The 18615-nt window shown below is 40.6% G+C and overlaps 1 protein-coding gene across 3 annotated transcripts in view; it reads right to left on the minus strand.

The window, feature by feature from the left end:
- The window catches only part of YEATS2 (YEATS domain containing 2), a 112709-nt gene extending 102638 nt beyond the window's left edge, over positions 1-10071 (minus strand). Inside the window, exon 1 of one of the 3 annotated variants that reach the window (XM_078453176.2) lies at positions 9873-10071. The gene's annotated coding sequence lies outside the window, so the exon portion shown is untranslated. Of the gene's footprint in view, positions 1-297; positions 408-9679; positions 9792-9872 lie in introns of those variants that run through there. The other 2 variants (XM_078453177.2, XM_078453178.2) reach the window with 2 other exon arrangements.
- Positions 10072-18615: the final 8544 nt, after the last annotated feature.

Genomic DNA, 18615 nt, shown 5'->3' on the forward strand with positions numbered 1-18615 from the left:
TCAGATCAAGGGAAATCTAAAAGGGAGAAGATTCAGTTCTGATTTTAAGTTGGTACTGACAAAAATTCTGTACCCTAATTGTTCTAAGATCTTTTACACAAGACCATTTGAATACACTCTCATTTCTTGGTCAACATAATTACTGTTTCTTCAACTCATCTGGTATGGGGGCAGGGGGGGAAGGTCTTTTAAGTAAAAACGATCACAATTTTACACTGGACCAGAATGGTGGGGAGCTGATGGGAGGTCAGTTCATCACATCATACTGACATGGGCTATTCCCAGTATAAGGGTCACCTGGCTGGCTCAGTGAGTTAAGCATCTGACTCTTGATCTCAGTTCAGGTCTTGATTTCAGGATAATGAGTTCAAGCGCTGTGTTGGGCTCTCACACTGGGCACGAAGCCTATTTAAAAAAAAGAAAAGAAAAAGAAAAAAAGTCCCTGGAACATGATCTTGTGTCCAGGGGTATCTCCCAGTATGACATGTAAAGAGCTGAGCAAAATGGAAAAGCTAGAAAGCTGAGCTCAAAAAAAATTATATTATTTAAGTATTATATATTTCCAGGTCAAAAACACATACTTTCCATTAATAAATGAAATTGCTAAAGACCATGTAAGTTGCTATAAAGGTCAGCCCCAGGATTCATGCAGGCCAATACTTGGTCTCCAATGTGCAAAGCAACGTGAAAGAAAATCTAGAATAAAACAACTATTCTAAATTATCCATGCCACTGCTTCTATCCATTAGTGCAACAACTGGATAGCTGGCCTTAGGAAGCTTTACCCTTCCTTTACTCCAGGACTTCAACATACACTTTCTCTGGACAGAGTGACCTACATGAACTGTTTAAAGGTTTTGAGATACTTAAAGCAAATTCTTAAGTTGACAGAAGGGAGACACCATATAGGGGTACCTGGTTGGCCCAGTTGGAGAAGCATGTAACTCGTGATCTCAGAGTCATGGGTTCGAGTACACAGTTGGTTGGAGACTGCTTGAATACATAAACTTTAAAAAAAAAAAAAAAAAAAAAAAAAAAAAAAGAGAGAGAGAAAGAAACAAGGGAGGGTACATAACCTTCCAATGACTTCCCTGGTGTCACTTTCAGACAAAGATCACTGGAATAGTCTGAAATGATAGCTGATTTCATATGAGAATCCTGTTTCAATTGTGAAGCCCTAAAAGTTTTTTTTCCAAAAGAAGCAAAGGGAAACAAAGCTGGTCTACAATTCCAGGTTGAAAAAGGAAGGAACTGGACCAGATCAAGATTATGTCAAACTCTTGGACACAGTCACTGAGAATACATAAACTGAGCCAAATCTTGCACACTTCACTAAGTAGGGATTTTTCACTGGAGTTTTCAAATGGACAAAGACAACACATTCTATGGGGATGTCTCATGCTTTTCCATGTGAAGCTGAGATTCTTAAAAGGAAACAAGCAACTTAAAAAGGGGACATTTTTTAGAAAATGGTTTTTTCTTTAAATCAACACTCTCTAGTCTAAAAAACTATCTATTTATAAAAATCTACCTACTGATAAAAATTTTCTGGAACCAGATATAATGATGGCTGCACAACTTTGTGAATCTACTAAAAGAAAAAACACAGAGTTTTACACTTTAAAGAGTGAATTTTACAGTATGTGAATTAGATCTCAAAAGTCATTATAAAAAATAACAATGATGGCACACCTCACTGGCTCAGTCAGTGGAGCATACAATTCTTGATATTGGAATTGTAGGTTCAAGCCCCACAATGGGTGTAGAAATTACTTAAAAAAAATAAAATCTTGGGGCACCTGGGTGGCTCAGTCGGTTAAGCGTCCGGCTTCGGCTCAGGTCATGATCTCATGGTTTATGGGTTCCAGCCCGGTGTGGGGCTCTGTGCTGACAGCTTGGAGCCTGGAGCCTGCTTCAGATTCTGTGTCTCATTCTCTCTCTGTCCTGCCCCCACTTGTGCTCTAGTCTCTGTCTCTCAAAAAATAAATAAATGTAAAAAAAAAAATTAAAAAATTAAATCTTAAAAAAGACAAACCCAATATATATTAACCTTAAACAAAAATCTATTTACAGATTATCCTTCCCCAAGTACATGAGTGCATGCTATATGTGCATTTACAAAGGGGCAGAGCCATCAGTTGGGTAATCAACATTAGGAAGACTCACATCATGCATTAGGAAGCTCCCCTGCTCACACACACACTCTCCGTATCTCAAAATAAACAAATAAACATTTAAAAAAGAAAATTTGTGGGATGATACATGTTTACTATCTTGATTGTGGTGATGGTTTCACAGGTGTATAAATAAGTTGAAACTTCCCAAATTACCCATTTTGTGCAGTCTGTAGATGCCAATTGTACCTCAATGACACTTTAAAAACCTACAACTTTCGAATATAGTCAGCCAGAAACACATATAAAGTATAAACAATGAGATCCCTCATTCACTGTGGGTGGAAATGTAAAATGGTGCAGCTGCTGTGGAAAAGTTTGGCAGCTCCTGAAGAAGTTAAACAGAACTGGGGTGTCTGGCAGGCTCACCTGGAAGGACATGCAACTCTTGATTTCAGGTCACGAGTTTGAGCCCCACATCGGGTGTAGAGATAACTCAAAACAAAAACAATAAAACCTACACTTAAAAAAAAAAAAAGTGGGGTGCCTTGGTGGCTCAGTCAGTCAGATGTCCACTCTTGATTTCAGCTCAGGTCATCTCATGGTTCATGAGTTCCAGCCCCACATGGGGCTCCATGCCCTGCTTGGGATTCTCCCTGCTCCTCCTGCACTCTCTCTCTAAAAATAAATAAACTTAAAAAAAAAATTTTTTTTAAGTTAAACAGATTTACTATATGACCTAGCAACTCCATTCTTAGGTATATATCCAAGAGAACTGGAAACACATGTTCACACAAAAAGTTACACCTAAATGTTCATAATAGCATTATTCACAATAGTGAAAAAGTATAAACAACCCAATATCCATGGATTGATGCCTGGACAAACATAATGGGGTATATTCAGACAGGAGAGTATTACTAAGCAAAATAATGAGGTACTGACACATGCTATATCACAGACAGACTGAATGTATCATGTTAAGTGAAAGAAGCCAGATACTAAAGGCAATGTGTTATATGATTCTATTTATATGAAATGTACAGAAACTGGCAAATCCATAGACTCAGTGTGGTTGCCAGGGGATGACGGGAGAGGGAACAAGGACTGGCTGCTAATAGGTACAGGGTTTCTTTCTGGGGTGATGGAAATACTTTGGAATTAGATGGTAGTAATGGTTGCACAACCTTGTAAATATACTAAAAACCATTAAATTATACACTTTAAAATGGTGAATTTTACATTAAGTGAATATGTCAATTTTAAAAAATATACGTACCCTGAAACTAATTTTTTATAAACAAAATAGAGAACAATCACCAATGTATTCATTAACTCAATGACTAAAAACATACAAATCAAGAGGAACTCCCCTTGGCATTCTCCTCACCCTCAGCCTTTACTACCAACACATAACACATCTCCCCCATCCCCATGCACCCCCACAGTTCATTCTTCAGATAAACAGAATAAACAATCCTTGGCTGGAGAACTAGTTCCACCTCTCTTTGTCTGCAGTCATCAAAGTTCGCATGCCTGAACATCTCACAATTACCTTTCAATGGATTCATATTTCACCTCTACCTTCTCTCTTGCTTACTGAAATGCTATTCAACTTTCAAGAAATCCAATTAAATTCCAACTCATCCATGAAATGCACTCCAGCCTTCAGAAACTTTTTTTTCCTAACTCCCACAAAACAGATGTTACAGACACAATTTGCTTCATAAGCCTTGTTTTCTGAGGGAAAAATGTACTGACCTTCACCCACCACTTGGTAGCAGTGTGGAAAACAGGATAAAAGGGAGCCAGGATTAAAGGTAGGGAGATGGGGGTGAATTTAAGGATTGGCAGTGAAAATTCAAATAAAAATCTCTGGTTAAACAAGAAGAGAATCCTCTTTCTGAGAAATCTATCCTAAGAAACTGCTCTCAATTTACTCTCATATGTGAGCTGCACTTACAGATCTATAGTTTAAGTGTTAGTTCTCCTCTTCCTGTATATTTTATAATAAAAAATTGGTAGTAGTCGATGGCAAATTATAGTGCATCCAATGAATGAATACGAAGGGTTTTTAATATGGAGGGATATGATCTTATATGTAAAAACCCTAAATATTCCACGAAAAAAAGCTGTAATAAATTAATTCAGCAAAATATCAGGATACTAAGTCAACACACAAAAATCAGCTGCATTTCTATACTAAAAAATCTGCAAAGTAAATTACAGAAACAATTCCATTTATAACAGCATCAAAATGAATAAAATACAGTTGACCCTTGAACAATGCAGGCATTGGGGGCACCAACCCCCACACAGTCAAATCCATGTATAACTTTTGACTCCCCCAAAACTTAACTACTAACAGCCAACTGTTGACCAGAAGCCTTACCGATAACATTAACAATTAACAAATATTTTGTATATTATAAGTATTATATGCTGTATTCTCACAATAAAATAAACTAGAGAAAAAACTAAGAAAATCATGAAGAGAAAACACATTTACAGTATTATACTGTATCCAAAGAAGTCCACATATAAGTGGATCTGCACAATTCAAACCCATGTTGTTCAAGAGCCAACTGTACTTAGGAATTAACCAAGGAAGTCAAAGAGTAATACAATGAAAACTACAAAACATTGCTGAAAGAAATTAAATACAACATAACTGAATGGAAACATATCTCATGTTTATGGATTGAAAAATACTGTTTAAAACTCAGTACTACCCAAAGCCATCTACAGATTCAATGCAATCCCTATCACAATCCCAATGACATTTTCCGCAGAAATAGAAAAACCCATCTTGAAATTCATATGGAATTTCAAGGGACCCTGACCAAAACAATCTTGAACAAAACTGAAGAAGTCACTCCTGATTTCAAAACTTACTAGAAGCTACAGTAATCAAAACAGTTTGGTACTGCCGTAAACAGAAATAAACAGACCAATGGAGAAGAGAGCCCAGAAACAAAGCCTTGCATATATGGTCAAATGATTTTTGACAAGCGTACCAAGACCATTCTATGGAGAAAGAATAGTCTTTTCCACAAGTGGTGCTGGGAAAACTGAATATCTACACGTGAAAGAATGAAGTCAGACCCTTAACAACACATACAAAAATTAACTCAGAATGGATCAAAGGTTTAAATATAAGACTTAAAACAACAGAACTATTAAAAGCTTCACAACATTGGATTGGCAAAGATTTCTTAGATATGACACCAAAAGCACAGGTAAAAAAAAAAAAAAAAAGACAAACTGAGCTTCATGAAAATTTAAAAATTTTGTGCATCAAAAGACACTATCAACAGAGTAAAAAGACAATTCACAAAAAGCTAAAATATTTGCAAATCATACATTCAATAAGGGATCAATATCCAGAATATATAGAGAGAACTCCTAAAACTCAAAGCAACAAAAACTTGACTTAAAATAGACAAAAGATTTGAATAAACATTTCTCCAAAGGTATACAAGTGCCCAATAAGCACATGAAAAGATGCTCAACATCACTAATATTAGGGAAAAAAGTACAAATCAAAACCTCAGTGAGATTATTACCTCACACCCATTAGGATGGCTATCAAAAACAAACAACAACAACAACAACAACAAAAAAAAACCCAGAAAACAAATGTCAGCAAGAATGTGAAGAAACTGGAACCCTTGTACAGTGTTGGTGGGAATATATGAATATACGTGCAAGCCACTATGGAAAACAGTGTGGCAGTTCGACAAAAAAACTAACAATAGCATTACTGTATGATCCAACAATTCCACCCCTGGGTATATACAAACCAAAAGAACTAAAAGCAGGACCTTGAAGAGGTATCTGTATACCCATGTTCTTAGCAGCATTATTTATAAGAGCCAAAACATGGAAGCAACCCAAGTGTTCATCGACAGATGAATGGGGAAATAAAATGGGATATATACATACACTGGAATATTATTCAGCCTTAAAAAAGGAAAGTTCTTTACTAAAAGAAAAACACTGATTCAAAGGGAAACACATGCCCCTATGTTTATAGAAGAATTATTTATAATAGCCAAGATATGGAAGCAGCCCATGTCCACTGATGAATGAAGAAAATGTGATATATATATAAACACAATGGAATATTATTCAGCCATAAAAAAGAACAAAATCTTTCCATTTGCAAGGACATGGATGGACCTGGAGGTTATTATGCTAAGTGAAATAAGCCAAAGAAAGGCAAATACCTATGATTTCACTCATTTGAAACTGTTAAGAAACAAATGAGCAAAGGGGAAGAGAGGAAGAGAGAGACAAACCAAGAAACAGACCCTTAACTATACAGAACAAACTGATGGTTACCAGAGGGGAGGAGGTGAGGGGATGAGTGAAGTAGGTGTTAGGGATTAAGGAGTCACTAGTCCTGATGAGCACGGTGATGTATGGAATTGTTGAATCACTATATCCTACACCTGAAACTAATATAACACTGTATGTCAACTGGAATAAAAATTAGTTAAAATAGGGGAACCTGAATGGCCTCAGTCAGTTAAGTGGCCAGCTCTTGATCTCAGGGGTCCTGAGTTCAGCCCCATATTGGGCTCCAATGCTGGGCATGGAGGCTACTTAAAAAAATAAAAATGATTTAATTAATTAAAATATGTAATTTTTTTTTAAAGGAAGGAAATTCTGACACCTGCTACAACATGGATGAATCTTGAGGGCATTACGCTAAGTGAAATAAACCCATCAGAAAAAGACAAATACTGTATGATTCTACTTACATGAGGTACTTATGGCGGCTGCTATAGGGACTAGAAGAAAGGAGGAATGGGGAGTTATTGTTTAATGGGTATAGATTTTCAGTGTTACAAGATGAAAAGAGTGGTGGAGATGGATGGTGGTGATAGTTGCACACTGTTACAAATGGATTTAATACCACTGAACTGCACACTTAAAAATGGTTAAGGTAGTAAATTTTAGGCTATGTGTATTTTACAATTGAAAAAAAAAAGCATATATAGAAGTTAACCATGTATTAACTTGGGATCAGACATGTGTCTCCTGATGGAGCATATATAATAAACTCATTTATTCCCAGAAAGGAAAAATACTTAAGGGGGGAAATTCTGCAAGCTCTACGTAAAACTACATGTTTTCAATATCTAAAAGAACTCTTGACAATCAATTCCCAAAAGTGATAAACACAAAAAGATACACACAGGACAGAAACAGAAATTCACCAATGACCAATATATGTGAAAAAATTTTCAAACACACTAGTAATCAAGGAATGAAATACTAAACAAGACACCATTTTTCACCTATCAAATTTAGTTGTGGAGCAGATGGAAATAAGGCATGTTGAAGAAGGCCCAGGTTTTTGTAATTCACACTCATTATCTTCACTTACTCAAGCCGCAATCAATTATTCCAATCTAGTTTCCACCTCCCACTTCTAGAACACTGGATAATAATACCAATGACAAAGGGGGGGTGTGGGTGGCTCAGTCGGTTGAACATATCTGACTTCAGCTCAGGTCATGATCTTGCGGTTTGTCAGTTCCAGCCCCACACCGGGCTCACTGCTGTCAGTGCAGAGCCAGCTTGGGATCCTGTCTCCCTCTCTTTGACCGTCCCCCGCTTGCATATGCATACTCTCTCTCTCAAAAACAAATAAACGTTTAAAAAATAATAATAATACCAATGACCAGGGGTGCCTGGCTGGTTCAGTCAGTGAAGCATGAGACTCTTGATCTCTGGGTTGTGAGTCAAGCCCCATGCTGAGTGTGGAGATTACTTAAAAATTAAAAAAAAAAAAAAAAAGTAATACCAGTGACCAAACCAACAACCTCCAAAACCAATTAAACATCTCAGAAGAAAGGATGGACCAATTCTCTTGTCTTCTGTGAACTTATTTTTCTTGGTTTCCATCACACCGGTCTTTTGCTCCCCTACCTACCTCCCCCACCACCACCACCTACCTCACTGGCTATTTCTTCTGTCCTGTGTTCAATCTTCTTCCTCTACTACATCTTGAAGTATTGGGGGGGACCAAGTGCCAATTTTCACTTCTCTATCTATACTTTTTACCTTGGTGATCTCATACAGTCTATACCTTTCGATATCATCTATGTACTGAGTACTCCAAATTTTTATCTAACAGCTCTTGGCTCTCTCTTCCATGAGATCCAAACCTGTTCACCCAATTGCTTCCTCAACTACCAACTTCACAACTGATAAGCATCTCACATTTAATACACCCAAAACAGATCTCATGATTCTTCCCACCTCAAACTTCTGTTCCATTCTTCTCCCTCTCAGTAAATGCCACCATTTACTCATAGTTGCTCAAAACAAATACCAAAAAGCAAAGAATTCTCGGGGAATGCAGCTGGCTCAGTGAGTAGTTGGTACAGCATGCGACTCGATCTCTCAGGCTCATGAGTTCAAGCCCCACGTAGGGCACAGAGTTTACTTAATTAAAAAATAGATATATATTTTTTAAAAAGCAAAGAATTCTCCCACTCCCTCATCAATCCACTTCCAAGTCTTGTTCATTCTACCTCCAAAATATTTTTAAATCTTTCTACTCTTCATCCCTGCCATGGACCTAGTCCAAGGTACTGCAAACAGCATCCTAACTGATCTCCCAGCTCCCCACTCTTGCCCTCTTTCTCCACATAGCAGTCAGATTATGCTACCTGCCTTCTTAAAACCTTCAAAGGATTCCTATGAAAACTAAATTCCTAATCAGGGCATTATCTGCTCCTATCTTTGAAAGAATATACACAACCAAAAATATACAATAACATCTCTAGGCAGTAGAACTATGAATACTCTTCCTCATTTCGCTTGTATTTTTAAACTTTTCTATGATGAATACTTGCTTATTAAGAGGAAACGATATTGTTGAATACTGTGTATTACATCGCATTTTTACACCTTAAGGAAAAAAGAAAATGGAAAATTGTAGGTAAACTCTAACTGTAACTGTTATAAGCTTAGATGAAAATACTAGCAAACATAAACACTGTAAGAATGATGTGTCAGGGCTATGGGATTATCGGTGATATTTTCCTCCTCTACTTTCTATTTTATAACATAATTACACTCACAACAGAAAAAAAGATTATGAGATAAACCTCATTCATTGTCTTCTGCAATCTGGCCACAACCCACCGAACCAGTCTTTCTTCCAACTACTCACTTTCCCAAGCTTTCCACTCTAACCTCGCACTGTCTCACACATCTGGTGCTTTAACTCGGGCATATCCCTGGAAGATCCTCCAACCTTTTTAAATCCCACTCATCCTTCACAGGGGAGGGGGGCGGTAAGGATGGCGACAGGTTGGAGGTAGATCTCACCGTTCTTGGTAAATCCACAACTTGCTGGTACCGGAGCCAAATCTCATTTCCGATCCCATCACAGGCCACCAAGCTTAACATCCTGAAAGCTCCGGCCACTGGGGCCCAAGGGACCCCCATCCCCGCAGAGAGCACTGTGCCCCTTAGAAAAGGACCCCCCACACAGCCAAATTCCAGGTTGCCGCTTCGAAGACTCCTCCGACAGACACACTCACCGCGGAACCAGCCCGCCCCTCCGGTCCTCTTCTATCCGCAGTCACTCGCTCCCCCCTCCGCTCCGCCCGGGACCGCGCGGCCACCCGGGTGGGGGAGGGGAGCGCACGTGCCCGCGCCGCCCCCGCCCAGACAATGCCCGGGAGAGCGGAGCGCGCGCCCGGCCGGCCGGAACCCGCTCCCGCCAACACTCACCCTTGCCGGGTCTCCCGCCGAAGCGCAGGGCCAGCTGGGCGCCGCGAGAGGACACGAGGAAGGTGCGAAAGCGGGCGAAGCTCCGCGGAGCCGCCCCGCCACGAGGCCCCAGCGACCCCAGAGCCCGCGGAAGCACAAGGCTCGGCGGAGCCCGCCCGTCCCTCCCTTTCGGCCCCGCACGTCAGCAGCAGGGGCGGGGCGGGACGCGCGCGGCGGCGGCGCGCGCGCGCGCGCGGCCCCGGGGGCGGAACTTGCAGAGATGTGGGCGGGGCCAGGACTCCAGCTGGTGCTGGGGCCGAGGCTGGCCGGGCTGGAGCTGAGGTTGGCGGTGGCCCAGACTCTGATCCCGGCCGGTGCTGCCGCACTGCCTGGGGAGTATGGATGTTGGTTCTGGCAAAGGCACCATCATCATTTATCATTTTCCATCCTAGAAGATGGCAAGTTCCAGCCTCAAGTTTGACAGAATATTCCTTCTGCCGGCATATGTGAAGCTTCTACAGTAGTAACAGTAGCTATGATTTGTGTATGTGTATCATCTTGTACCAAGCTTTGTGCTAGGTTCTAGGGATACAAATAACAATAGTTATTACTAACCTATGATACAGATGCAGAAATTGGGGCTCCAAAAGGTTGGGATTTAACTAGTTTACACAACTAGTGAGTGACAATCCATCAAGTCCAGTTTACCTGCCAAATATCTTTTGAGCCCACCTTTTTCTTTCTCCCTATACCGCCCTACCCCAGACCCCATCATCTCCTGCCCAAGACTGCTGTAGCCGCCCAACCGGTGTCCAGGGATCTGTTTCTGTTCCCCTTCAATCTGTTCAAGTCACTGTGTAAAGATTTATCACTGGAGCTGAGTGATAAGTTTAGAGAGAGTTTCCTATATAATTTTTTATACTTTACATATGTTATCAATTTTTAATGCTTAATAAAAATGTTTTAAAGAGTTCACTCCTTTATCTCCAATAGCAAGCCCAGTGCATTGCATGTGGCATGCACTCAAAAAGTATTTGTTGAATGAATGAGTTAATAGGACCAGGAACTGACTCCAAAACTCTGTATGATAAGGAAATTGAGGGTTTTATAACATGTCACCCCTGGCCCCCTGACCTTAAAGTCTATCAGGGGTAAAGACAGATTGACAATATTTGTTCAGCAAATTTTTTATTGCGTTTCTGTTCTGGCACTGTCTGCCAAGCACTATGTTAGGCACCGAGGATCAGAAAGGAACAAAACCTATCCTGCCCTTGTGAAATTTACAGACAATCTGATCTGAAAGGCCAGGAAAGGCTTCTCTTATCCTGAAGCTAAGACCCAAAGAGAGAATAGGAATTGGGGAGGTAAAAAATAAATTTCATAGAGAAAGAAGTAGGGTAAGAGGTCAGCATGAATGGGTCAATATTCCCCTGATTTTGAGGTCTAACCCTGAGAAAAGGGCATAGTAGTGTCCAGCTGACTAGGGATTGAGTGGGGCTAGAAACCCAGTTCCCCTAGCCCAGCTTAGAAGGCTGAACAATTCTGGCAAATGTCTCACACTGAGCAGGGCTCAGGAGTAGGGGTATTGGGGAGAGAGAGGATGATGCTGCTAGTTGTCCACACCTTGCAGATGGTGTGCCAGAAACCCAGACTTCTCTCGATGCTCCCTGACAGGCAAAATAGCATGGTTGAGAGCCATGGATGGGACAATGTGCCAGGGACTAGGTGATCCTAAGCCAGGGGCAGTGGTGGATTGAATGGCAGGGGATGGCTGGAGAATGTGACTAAGACCCCAAGGATGAGCAGAGCTGAAGCCTCCAGCAAGAGCAAAAGGGTTCCCAAGTCAGCTGATGAAAGGAGCAGGGATTGGAGGGGCTGGGGTGAGAAAGTGAGACATATGAATTTCACGGTGCTGAAGCAATAGATCACGAGCTTGCCAGTCAACAACCTCAGGGCTGTGGTGATCAGGAGTGACTAGGGAGCAGAAGACAGTGAGGACCCTGGCTACAGCTCTTAACTCTGCACACAGATCTGAGACCCCTCTGGCCACTGCTTCTAACCTTCCCTTTGATCTTGCAGGCCATCTTGGGAAGTCAAGGTGTGGAAGGGAAAGTTCTGGCAGGACTGCAATTTTAAGCTGACAGAATATTTACCTCAAATGAGATCTTTTAAGACCAGATAACTTTAACTGGCAAGTTTAAGTTCAGCCCAGTCCCCAAGAGCAATGACAGCCTCTGAAAAAAAAGTTTGCCTCATTTAATAAGAAATAACATAGCTACAAATTTCTACACATATGCACTCAGTGTGCACATTTTCATAACAGAGATAAGCTCTATAAAGGAAATGGGCATAGTGAAGACAGCACAGCACAGAGGGAGCACATTTAATATGGAGGTAGAAAAGGCCTCCCTGAAAAGACATTAAGTGAAACCCTGAAGGCAGTAGAAGCTGTTTGGGCATGATAATAATGCTTAAGACAAGGTAAGAAGAAAGCCCAGGGTAACTTAAGCAAGAGTAAAATGGCTGGAGATGAGGCTGGGAGCAAGATCACACAGGACATGGTGTTATGATTTTGATCTTTGCCATAAGAACAACAGGAAGTAATTAAAGAGTTTTAAACAGGGGTGTAATGTATTTTATTTGCCCTTTTAAAAAGATTGCTTACCTTGGCGAATGGGTGGGGATGACTGGAAGGGTGTGTGAACAAAGAAGCAGCTAGACAGTTACAAAGCAATTTGAGTCCCCCAGACGAAAAATGAGGATGGCTTACACTGAACAGCAGAGATGGAGGGAAGTAGATAGATTCAAGAATTGTGGACAAAATACCAAGAGCCTTGGTAATGAATTGGGGAGAGACTGAACTCTGCTAAGTCAAATGCACGAAGAAAAACCAACCCAATCCTTTAGGCAGACACAGTCCTGTACGCTGGAGGTTGGATTTCAGTCCCCTCCTTAGCCAGGCCTCTTCAGCCCGCATTCACCTGCACAAGTGGAGGTAGGCCTGGGAGGAGAAGATCAGAAGGGAGAAAAATAGAGGGTGGCTCCCAGGTTTCTGGCATTGGCAAACAGTGGATTTGCTGAGATGGCTGAGTGCCATTTACTGAGAAGAGGAACGTGGAGGAAGAACAGATTTTGTGTGTTGGGGATTGGGTGAATCAATAATTCCCTTTGGGACATTTTAAGTATTCCCCTGACAAGATGAAACAGGCATCCCTACATAGGACCCTGGGGCTCAGAGGAGAACTGGTGGGTGGTGCTGTCAAAATACCATTTAACAGGTAGTTGGTGAGAGTTGGTGAGATTGCAATGAAAGTACAGCAAAGGAAACAATCGACAAAACTAAATGCAGCCTATGAAATGGGAGATATTCGCAAATAACATATTGGATAGAGGGTTAGTATCCAAAATCTATAAAGAACTTCTCAAACTCAGCACCCAAAAAACAATTAACCCAGTTAAGAAACGGGTGGAAGACATGAATAGACATTTTTCCAAAGAAGACATCTAGAAAGGGGCACTCAGGTGGCTCAGTTGGTTAAGCATCCAACTTTGATTCAGGTCATGAGCTTACAGTTTGTGAGTTTGAGCCCCACATCGGGCTCTCTGCTGTCAGTATAGAGCCCACTTCGGATCCTCTGTCCCCCTCTCTCCCTGCCTCTCCCCACTTGCTCTCTCTCTCAAAAATAAAAGAAGACATCCAGATGGCTAACAGACACATGAAAAGATGCTCAACATCACTCATCATCAGGGAAATACAAATCAAAAGCACAATGAGATACCACCTCACACCTGTCAGAATGGCTAAAATTAACAACACAAGAAACAACAGGTGTTGGCAAATATTCGGAGAAAGGGGCACCCTCTTAAATTGTTGGTGGGAATGCAAACTGCTGCAATCATTCTAGAGAACAATATGGAGGTCCCTCAAAAAACTGAAAATAGAGCTACCCTAGGATCCAGCAATTGCACTATTAGGTATTTACCCAAAGGATACAAAAATACAGATTTGGAGGGTTACCTGTACCTCAATGTTTATAGCAGCATTATCAACAATAGCCAAACTATGGAGACAGCCCAAATGTCCATCGACTGATGAATGGATAAAGAAGCCGTTGTGTGTTTGTATTATATGTAGTATGTATATATAATATATAATGGAATATTACTCAGCCATTAAAATAATGAAATCTTGCCTTTTGCAATGACGTGGATGGAGCTAGAATGTATTATGCTAAGCAAAGTAAGTCAATCAGAGAAAGACAAATGCCATATGATTTCACTCATATGTGGAATTTAAGAAACAAAGCAGACAAATATATGGAAAAGTGGCGGCGGGTTGGGGGGAGAGGCTCTTAACAATAGAGAACAAACTGAGGGTTGATGGAGGAAGGTGGGAGGAGATGAACTACATGGGTGATGGGTATTAAGGACGGCACTTGTTGGGATAAGCGCTGGGTGTTGTGTGTAAGTAAGGAATCACTGAATTCTACTCCTGAAACCAATATTGTGCTGTATGTTAACTAAATAAAATTTTAAGAAAAGTATAGTTTAGAGGGGTTGCGCAGTCATAGCCTACAGTGTCACACTTTGCTTTAAACAAGCCAACACTCTGAACATTGAGAAATTTCACATAATAACCTGGATTTCTCTTTCTGTGAAAAACCAGAAGCTGTATAACCTGGACCCACCTTGGTATAATCAGATATTAGCTAACACTATGTATGTATCAAGCAGTGTTCCAAGCACATCACAAATTTAATCTAAATAACAACTTTCTTCTTCTTCCTCTCTATTAAGGAAGAGAAAACTAAAGCCCAGAAGGGTTGAGTAACTTGTCAGACAGCTAGGAAGTGGAGGAGCTGGGTTGCACACCCAGGCCGTCTGGCACCAGGGTCTGAGAACTTAGCTGCCACGCCATGGATGCAGCTGGAAAGCTGCAGTCCCATTTAGAGAAACCCTATGGCCTTCAGGGGATGGTCCCATCACTCCCCATTGTCTTCCTGCCCACCCCCATTCCATACTGAGTGTCAGTTGCCCTTTATTGTTTTACTTGCGCTGCTGTTTTCTGATGTTAGAGAATTATTTCTCTATACCGAGTATCAAGTTAAAAATATTAAAATTGAGATGTCTAACTTCTATGGGTAAGAATTTAAAAATCATTTGTGAAATTTCTGTATGTTATCTGATCAGATAAAACTGGTAAAAACAGGTTAATATTCAGATTAAATATGTATGAGAAACTCTTACCTATGTTTCCATGCTTCTGACACAATCATACTTCAGAGGTGATTTCTTATTCTCAAGTATATAAGATTAAAATGATAGAGCCACGGCAACTAAAATGTTAAATAAGTTTTAAATTTCAAACAGTTTTATTTAAATAAGGCTGAGATCAGGGAGATCTTGACAATACACTTAAACTTATTTTCAAGTCTTCGGAAAAAAATATAGTCAGTTTGGGGTCTTATAGCCTCTCAAGCGGGAAAAGCAAAGGTGGGAAAGGAGAGAGAGAAAGGGAGGTTGGTGGTTTAGGTTGCCCACTGGTCTCTTACTCAGTAAAAGTGTGGGAGGAAAATGGCAGTTATGGATGTTTAATGTAAAATATGAATTAAAAAAAAAAAAAACTATTACTGAAGTTTGTCAAGTAGGTTCCAAGAGCATTGACACTGACCCAGGATAGTTGGAGGGGCCTTACTCTGGGAGAAGTGCCAAACAGCTGTGTGCAAGGCTCCAGTGGCAAGGAGCTCTATGGGCAGACTGAAAGCAGCAATCAGGGAAACAAGGAAAGTCTGAAAGGATGGTGAACTCAAAATTCTGCCTGAGGCAGAAGCTGGCTCAGGTGGAAAATTGTTGCTAATTTCTGACCCGGAGATTCAGGTATCCTGGCCTACTCCCTGGGAAATCCACCCACCCTTCCTAAAATTAACATGAGTGAAGCCCCAGAGCCCTTAAGGTAATGACGTTCCCTTATAGGTTGCAGATACTAATTAGACTTCTTAAATGAGAACCTCACTTCTTTACAGCCCCAAGCAAACTGTTGTTAGTGCCTGGGAATTACATTCAGGCAGTTAAAAATAAGTGATTATTGGGCACCTCGCTGGCTCTGTTGGTGGAGTGGGTGACTCTTAATCTCACGGTCGTTGAGTTCAAGCCCCACGTTGGTGTAGAGATTACTTAAGAATAAAAAATCCTGGGGCGCCTGGGTGACTTAGTCTGTTAAGCATCCGACTTTGGCTCAGGTCATGATCTCACAGTCAATGAGTTCAAACCCTGTGATGGGGCTCTGTGCTGACAGCTCAGAGCCTGGAGCCGACCTGGGAATCTGTGTCTCCCCCTCTCTCTGCCCCTTCCCTGCTTGCGCTCTGTCTCTCCCTCTCTCAAAAATAAATAAACATTTTAAAAAATATATTTTTTAAAAAATTTGTATTCATTTAAGGAAACTCTACACCCAATGTGGGGTTCGAACTCATGACCCCAAGATCAAGGGTCACATGCTCTTCTGACTGAGCTAGCCAAGCGCCCCAAGAATAAAAAATCATTAATAAATAAAAATAAATAAATAAAAGACTATCCCCAAACAAGAAACCAAATGTCTGGTTGGCCTATTTGAATTTTGGCAAAACTACGTCCCATCCTTTTAGATCTTATTGGACCGTATCATAACCCAAAAGAAATCAGGTAGTGTGCTTTTTTTTTTTCAAGATTTTATTTTTACATAATCTCTACACCCAGCATGGGGCTCAAACTCACAACCCTGAGATCAAGAGTTGCGTGTTCCACCAATTAAGCCACCAGGAACCCTTAGTGCTTCTACTCTGTGTGGATTATGCAGTTACCATGGAATACAAACTTTGGGAATGGGGAAGATGATGCAAGACATGTTTTCATTCATGCAAAAAAAGGCAAAAAATTTTTTCTTTTTGCCCTGAAAGGAAACTTTCTATGACTGGAACTGGTGGTTGGGTCCTCTGTGTTTGTTTCACATAAAAATAAAGCCTCTAAATGTGGCTTTACTTGGAACCCTAAATGTGGAGAAATTGGAACTCTCATACATTGCTGATGGGAATGTAAAAGGGTGTGTAGCCACTTTGGCAAACAGCTTGGCAGTTCCTCAAAATGTTAAACACAGAGTTACCATATGACCCAGCAGTTACTCTCCCAGGCAAATATTGAAAAGAAGTGAAAGCATACGTCTACATAAAATTTGTACATGAATGTTCATTGTAAATTTTATTGTATCTCAATAAAGGTTTTTTTTAATTATTATTTTTTAAAAAGAAGTCTCTGAGGGGTGCCTGGGTGGCTCAGTCAGTTGGGCGTCTTACTTCAGCTCAGGTCATGATCTCATGGCTGGTGGGTTCAAGCCCTGCATCAGGCTCTGTGCTGACAGCTCAGAGCCTGGAGCCTGCTTCAGATTCTGTATCTCCCTCTCTCTCTCTCTCTCTCTCTGCCCCTTCCCCACTCACACTCTGTCTCTCTGTCTCTTAAAAATAAATAAATATTAAAAAACCTTTTTTTGAGTAGTCTCCGAGCATAGGTTAAAAATTTCTGAAAATTACTTGTAAAGGTAAAGGCAAAAAAAATACAAAATTTCCAACCAACCAATATGAGTCGGTTTAGGTGGAATATAGATCATGTAAAAAGGGGAATGTACAAAATAGTTCTTATTTTTTAACTTTTTTTTTTATTCTTGAGAGAGAGAGAGAGAGAGAGTGAGCGCATGAGCAGGGGAGAGTCAGAGGGAGAGGGAGAGAATCCCAAGCAGGTTCTGTATTGTCCATGCAGAGTCTGATGTGGGGCTCAAACTCACAAACCATGAGATCATGACCTGAACTGAAACCAAGAGTGGGACACTTAACCACCTGAACCACCCAGGTACTCTGCCAAAATAATTCTACTTGAACCTCAGGGCAAGTTTTTAAAGCCTAAAGACTTCTGATTTTATTTTGGTTACATTTCCTTGTCTTTAATTAGCTTTTAGGTGTCCAGGTAATACAATACTGAGATATTTTCATTATTGTTTAATGTTTTTGAAATGAACTTCTATACTACAGCTCTCTGTTATGAAAGATAAATAATGACACTGGTGCTGAGCTTATTTTCTGACAGAATTTTTAATAACCTTTAATTTCCTTGATGATATTGATGTGTATTATCCTCTGCTAGTTTTTATCAGGATGTTTCCTGGCTTTCTATTTTATGATCCATCTGTTCTAGAAATGCCCCCAAATGCCCTTAGTCAAGAGGTATAATCCTGACTGTAAATAGCCCTCATCCCCAAGTATAAGAGGCCTCTGGCGGCCTTGCCTGAGCCAAAACAAAGAATATTGCATATATCAGTTTTCAAAAATCAATTGCTGCTGAGAGTGCTATCCTGTTGACCCTGATGTTAGAAGTCTTAATCTGCCTTCACAGTGGCAGATTTGGGGATGTTGCCCCTGTAATCAGTTCTCAGTTCCTCCAATGCAAGTGAGTCGGAGATATCAGTTGAGCAATTTCAGAAGAGCAATCTTCTACAAATTGACCTTGGCAGTGATACAAACCACATGGGTAATAACTTTTATTCTCCAAACATCTCCAATCTCTTATGTTGTATGACCATTATGTTTCTCCTCCTATGCTTATAAAATGCCTTATTCATATGTTCAGAGTAAATGCATCCAGATTTGGTGTTCTCCAACTAAGCAACATATAATGTCGGAACAGTCATAAATGTGCCTAGAGAAGAATTGTTCACATTATAAAAGGAACAAAAGGAGGAGAA

This window comes from Panthera onca, chromosome C2 (genome assembly GCF_046562875.1).
Source record: "Panthera onca isolate mPanOnc1 chromosome C2, mPanOnc1 haplotype 2, whole genome shotgun sequence".
In the NCBI taxonomy this organism is placed as follows: domain Eukaryota; kingdom Metazoa; phylum Chordata; class Mammalia; order Carnivora; family Felidae; genus Panthera; species Panthera onca.